Source organism: Medicago truncatula, chromosome 3 (assembly GCF_003473485.1).
Source record: "Medicago truncatula cultivar Jemalong A17 chromosome 3, MtrunA17r5.0-ANR, whole genome shotgun sequence".
NCBI lineage: Eukaryota > Viridiplantae > Streptophyta > Magnoliopsida > Fabales > Fabaceae > Medicago > Medicago truncatula.
In genome coordinates this window covers 19721023-19727727 of record NC_053044.1, presented here as the reverse complement: position 1 = coordinate 19727727, position 6705 = coordinate 19721023, and the positions used below count along the sequence as shown (strand labels likewise).

The window sequence follows — 6705 nt, the reverse complement described above, 5'->3', positions numbered from 1 at the left end:
CCTTGATGATGCTCTTCATGTACCTGTAATCCATCACCAACATACAACAAATTTTCCTCCACCTCGGGGTTAGTCCGAGATGGGTTAGGAAGTAGAAATAAAAGAGGTATGCGAAGTTGAAGTGCATAAGTCATGGGTGGGTGAATCTTAATGAAGTTCATAGTAACAAGGGTTTCAATATTAAGCCTATTGTTGCCCTCAATTGGATTTATCCCATCTTCCTCACCCACTCCAAACTTCCTAGCGATGAAGGTAATGATACCACCGACTACTATCTCAGCTCTATTATCAGGTCTAGCTCCTATGGAGGAAAGGTAATCAAGTAGGTAGAAATAAGTATTAACGGGATTGTTACTAAGCATTGCCCAAAGCATAAAAAGTTCATCCGTCCTAGTTGTTCCTACCTCTTTTCTACCCCAAATGGTACAAGCCATGACTCTCTGGAGGTATCGAAGTAGTGGGTTGTGAATGTTACTAGCCTTGTTGTTGCGAGGATTATATTACCTTAACCCGGTAATGCGTTTCCAAAAGAGAGCGGGGTCATAGTTTTCCGACTTTAAATTTGGATTCCAAGAGTCATGGATGAACCCCGCATTTGCGAAGTCCATCTCTAAACAGAAATTTTCTAGAGACATATCATAATCAATATTCAAAAGTCGGAAAGAGACTCTATGGTCGGGGTTGTCAAAATTCACTTTATCCTTCGTAAATTCAATAGAACTTAAGAATTCATAAGTGAAATTTTCGAAACCTTTCATAGGTCTAAGCATATCAACCCATCCCAGATTTCCTAGTAAGCTAAACACATTATCCCTTAGTCCTAGCACACTCAAAGTATAAGGATCTGGATATCGACAAAGATGCAAAGGTTTAGAGAGAAGAATTTTATACCTTTCCCTTTGCTTGGTGTCCTGGAAGATTATGCCATGATTTTTGGCTTGCGTTTTCTTCTTTGATTGTGGTCCTCCGGAAGAGCTTGCGCCACCTTTCCTAGATGCCATTAATCCTGAATCTTGGTTGACCTTTTGTGTTTTGGGTGAAGGTAGGGTTTTGGGAAATGTTTTTGGTGGAAAAGGTTGGTTGGGTGATGGGGTTGGGGTTTGAGTAAGTGGTAGGAGTTGGGTTGGGTGAATTGGTGAAGAATTTGTGGGTTTTTAGGTAGGTGAATGGGGGCTACGAATTTGATGATATTTGGTAGGGATGGAGGAAAGTTGTTTTTGATTGATGGGTTATGATGGAAATGGGGATTGTGGTTGATTGGGTGAAGAAATTTTGTGAAATGGTGAGGTTTTGGGGGAGATATGGAGGTTTTGAAATTCTATGGTTATGGAGGTTTTTGAGAGAAGTGTAAATGGAGAGAGAAGTTTGTGGTGGAGAATGATGGAAGAAGAAGATGAAAGGGGAGGTTTATCCTTACCTGTAGTCGGGCACGGCCGTGCCAACATTCTGGAGTTTCAGCTGGTTTTGGATGGCATGGTCTGGCACGGCCGTGCCAGTGTGAGCACGGGCCGTGCCAAGGTTCTGGACATGGGGCCTCAAAATTTTTCTCGTTTTCTTGAATCACCTTCGGACAATTACCTACAAAATAATTTAAACAACAAAAACAAACAAAACGAAAGCAGTTAAATACGTGGGTTGCCTCCCACGAAGCGCTTCTTTATAGTCATTAGCTTGACGTTATAAGAAAGTATCCTTAGAAAGGATCAAAGAGGTCATATTGTGTAGATGGTGCTAATAAGCGTTCTTTCACATTATGACCTTTAATCATATTACAAGAATAGAGGGCGGGACCTTTCATATAATTCTCCAACTCAAATCCTATCAACTCATCACTCACTTGAAAAACAATCCTACCGTTTTGAACATCTACTATAACATCCGCAGTGGCGAGAAAGGGTCGTCCTAAGATTATAGGGCACGCATTGTCCTCATCTATGTCAAGCACCATGAAATCAGTTGGGATGTCTATCCCTTCTATTTTAACGGGGATGTCCTCGACATATCCGACAGGTTGGATATCAGAACGATCGGCTAATTTCAATGTTGTTTCGGTAGGCTTTAGCTTGCCCAACCCCAGCCTTGTAAAGAGGGGTAAGGGCAACAGACTAACACTAGCTCCTAAGTCACACAAGGCTCTGTTTAAGGTTTCATTCCCTATCATACAAGGGATGGCAAAACTTCCTGGATCTCTAAGCTTTGTAGGTGGCTTCTTGACGATTGCACTATTGTCCCTTGTCAAAGCTATTGTTTCATTATGATCGATAGCCTTTTTCTTTGAAAAAATTTCTTTTAAAAACTTGGCGTATAGAAGCATACGAGACAAAGCTTCAGCATAGGGGATTTTAATGCAAATCTTTCGAATTATGTTAAAGAATTTAGTGAATTGAGCCTCCAAGTTAAGCTTAGTAAGCCTTAATGGTGTAAGGGCTTTGTTCTTATCAAGCGGTTTCTCACTTTTTATCACACCATTCTTACCTAAACACCTAACACTCTCCCTCTTGACACTTTTGGCTTTAGTAATAGTCTCTTCTAGCTTACTACCTCCTAGAAAAATAGCGTTGACATGGGCTTTGGGGTTAGTTTCAGGTTGACCAGGAAAGACTCCTGGTGTTTGAGAAGAGGCGGCCACTTGTTGGGCCACTTGGGAGATTTGGGTCTCAAGCATTTTGGTGTGTGTGGCGATAGAATCAACCTTGGTATTGAGTTTGGAGAGAGAGTCGTTCAGAAATCCTGTTTGGTTTTTCAATTCTTGAAGATTTTTATTTTGGTTCATCATGAAGTTTTCCAACAGAATTTCCAGACTAGATTTCTGAGCCACTCTCTGGTTGTTTGTGTAGCCAGGTGGTGCTGCTTGTCCATAGGAACCTTGAGGATTTTTGTAAAAATTTTAATTTGGCCTCGTTCCTTGGTTATATTGAGCGTAATTCAGTTGCTCAATATTGGCAGCACTACCTAACTGACAATCAACACCTATATGACCGGATATACCACAGATTTCACAAGGAGGGGATGCAGAAGAAGGTGTAACATCATTAACATTAAGTCTTTCAATCTTTTGGGTTAATGCCTCAACCTTAGCAGCAAGGTGGTTATATTCAGAGACTTCATATATACCTGCCTCTTTCTTAGAGGGAGTAGGAGTGGTGACGGTTCTCTCGTTGGTCCATTGGTAGTGATTCTGAGCCATGTCTTTAATCAAAGCATAAGCCTCCGTGTAGTTTTTGTTCATTAGAGCTCCACCTGCAGCTGCATCAACAGACATCTTAGTGGTATATGACAAGCCATTATAAAACGTGTGGACTATAAGCCACTTCTCTAGGCCATGGTGGGGACAAAGTCTAAGCATTTCCTTGAAACGCTCCCACGCCTCATAGAGAGACTCCCCATCTTTTTGATTGAAACGCGTGATTTGGTCTCTAAGCTTAGCGGTTTTAGATGGGGGGAAAAATCGGGCGAGGAATGCTTGCCTCATATCGTCCCATGAAGTAATGGAACCGACTTCTAGGGAATGGAACCAAGCGCTAGCTCTATCCCTTAAGGAAAAGGGAAAGAGATGAAGTCTTACGGCTTCTTGGTTCTCTTTTATGGTGTCACTGAGTCTAAGGAAGGAAGAAATATGGAGATTTGGATCCTCAGTGGGTGATCCAAAAAACTGATTCTGTTGCACTAAATTGAGTAGTTCAGGCTTGATTTCGAAGTTATTACCCGCAACCGTTGGGTACACGATAATAGCTTGTGGCTCCTCCGTTGAAGGAGTAGCATACTCTTTGAGAGTGCGTTCAGCCATAGCAGTATTATTTTGTGCCTCTCTCTTTTTCTTATGCAAAAACCTTTCGATCTCAGGAATAAATTCTCCGAGACTTTTACTTCTTCGCATAAGAAACCGAGAACCCAAGAAGTTAGTGGTAATACAAAAGAAAGAAGTAGAAGAAAAGAAGTTAGTGGTTTTATCCCATCAAGTTTTTCCTCTCCGAGACTTTTATACTCTTTTATCCATATGGGGAACTTAATAGAACCGTGCACTTGAAGTCTACTCCCCGGCAGCGGCGCCAATAACTTGATGGGATAAAACCGCAAGTGCACGGTTTTACCGAAGTAGTATAAAAGAGTATCGTTCTGACAGGGAGTAGTTCAATTCAATTAACTTTTTAGAGATGATTAGAAGAGAGAAGAGAATTGTAAGTTGGGGGTTTTCAAGCGTTTGAAAGATAATAATAATAAAAAGAGCCTTGGGATCGTTGGTTTCCTCTAAATGACAAGTCCTTCTCAAACCAAAACTATAAGCTTATAATGTTATGTTAGACCTAATTTCTCAAGACAGTTTCTCTTATGTTCCTCTAGCAACCAAGCCTATTTCGCTGACTTGATTACTATTAGATTTTGGTTCCTCTAACAACCAAGCCTATTTCGCTGACTTGATTGTTATTAGTTCCCTTGAAGATCGAAACTATATGTCTCAAAGATTGCAAAGCCTATTTCGCTGACTTTGCAATCCTTGTCTGAATTCACTTGTTCGAATATCAAAGCTCCACTTTCGTTTTATGAATTGATATTTGGAATAATGGATAAACAATTATCAAACCCTCCACTTTCGTTTCCACAGTTTGATAATGGTTGATCCATGTTAAGACGGTGAATTCAGATAAGAAATTAGGGTTACATAAGATTAAGGCTTAGAGTTTGGTTTGATTAGGATTATGTCATTTAGACTTATCCAACAATCCCAAGACAAAGAGAAGTCTACTCACTCATGTTCATCGTAGACATGGGGGAGAAGAGAGAAAGCATAAAAGTAATGACAAGAAAATAAAGGAAAAGAAAAGAACTTTAATTAGAAAAGCAATTGTCACTTATTGAATTCCAAGTAAAGATGAATATTTGTGATGGATGGCTACTCTATTTATAGCATTTGATCGACTTAAAATCTAAGCTATTACATTTGGGCTAAAAATAGAGTAGCTTAAAATCTAAGCAAAAGCAGCAAAAGGCACTCTGGAGGGTGGCACGGCCGTGCCAAGGCTAGCACGGGCCGTGCCAAGGCTAGCACGGGCCGTGCCAAGCTTCTGACTTGTGGGAGACATATTTTGTCTCTCAATCTTCATATTTTTGTGTCCAATCGGCTCCAAGTCCCTTTCTTTTGCTCCAAGACTCAATCCATCCAATATTCTTTCCTGAAATATAATAAAATGCAATTTAAAGTAAACTATCCTAAAAAGGAAATAATACTAATATAAAATTATATAAAATCTAAATAAAACTAAACTAAAAAGCATATTAAAATAGTCAATAAATGACTCATCAGGAAGGAGAGATGTCACGTTAGATTATAAGGAGTTCTTGTTTTAACTCGTTCTTTTAAAAAATCAATTATTAACTAACTTTTAATATTTTATAAGACAATATATGCATATGTGTGATAAAAACTTACGTGTTGCAATCGACGTTTGGATCAAATGGGACATTGAGAGTAATGTTGCAAAGTTTTGGTAGTTGAGTTGATCTATCAGACTTAACTCCGAATCTTGATGCAGCGGGTTTGAGACAGTTGCATACATCCCTCCGACTCTGAGTGGAGTCAGCCTTTTGATTTAAATCATTTGCTCCTGCACAACAATAGCTAGTTGGTGTAGCAGGGCCAACACCCTGCAAGAAAGGAAGACATGGAACCAACGAAAAAAGAGCCGAAGTACAGCTCACGTCATCAATTTGGCGTGCATCAAATTTTGTTACTAGCATACCTAAAATCATCACAAGCATAGAAAGAGAAATAAATTTCTTGCCCGCCATATTAATTTAAATATGTGTATGTGTTTGATGTTTATGTGGATATTTAGAATGATTGGTCTCTGCAAGCATGCCTTAATTTATAGACAAAACTTGTTACGATTTGTTTGGTAATTCTTTAACTTTTTGTTTATTTTAATATTAAAAATATTCTTGTTAGTGATTTCTTAATTTGTTTCTTATTTTTCTTACATAAAAGGCAATGTTTTTATCTTCAATAATCATGGTCAAACTTATAATTAAGACAATCAATTCTAACTATAAAGAATTGTAAGAATATAATGTATTCAAAATTCTTATAAAAGTAGTTTATTTATTCTTGAACTCATGTATGTTCACACATTCTAGAAGCACAAATATAAAATTATTAGATTATTATGCATTGTTAACAGATATACAAGGGTATGAATCATTAAGACAGAAAAGGTAAGAATAGTTTAATAAGACAAAATGGAAATATGTAATTTTTTTTATTATGCTCAATGAATTTTTTCTTGATTTAGATCAAAGTGTGATGTAGATTAATATGACATCGATTTTATTTTTGTTTTGTTAATCTCGTTAATAACAATAAATTTTTTAATAAGCATTTATTTTTTTGACAAAGATAGATGAATTGTGATGTCTAGTCTTAATTCATTGGTTTGTGACCTGATAGGATATTGTTAGTTAATATTGTAACCATTTCTTTTTATATATTTATTTAGTTTCTCATCATGTGGAGATTAATAGTTTGAAAGTACTATAAGATAGAAAAAATAAATACTTTTATAAGATTATAATTCCAATTAAATATACATTTTAAAATAAAATATTTATTTTTTAACGATATATTAAAACATATCAATGTTATGAAATTTAAGAGAATTTTTCATAGTTATTTACGAACTTTATAAATCTTATTTTGTTATTTTCTTTTAA

General features: G+C 37.2%; 1 non-coding gene across 1 annotated transcript; it reads left to right on the top strand.

Moving 5' to 3' along the window:
* The first annotated feature begins 3317 nt into the window (after positions 1-3317).
* On the top strand, positions 3318-3424 carry LOC120579839 (small nucleolar RNA R71). Its single transcript, XR_005645582.1, has one exon. It is a non-coding gene; the product is annotated as a small nucleolar RNA R71 (small nucleolar RNA).
* The last annotated feature ends 3281 nt before the right edge of the window (positions 3425-6705 follow it).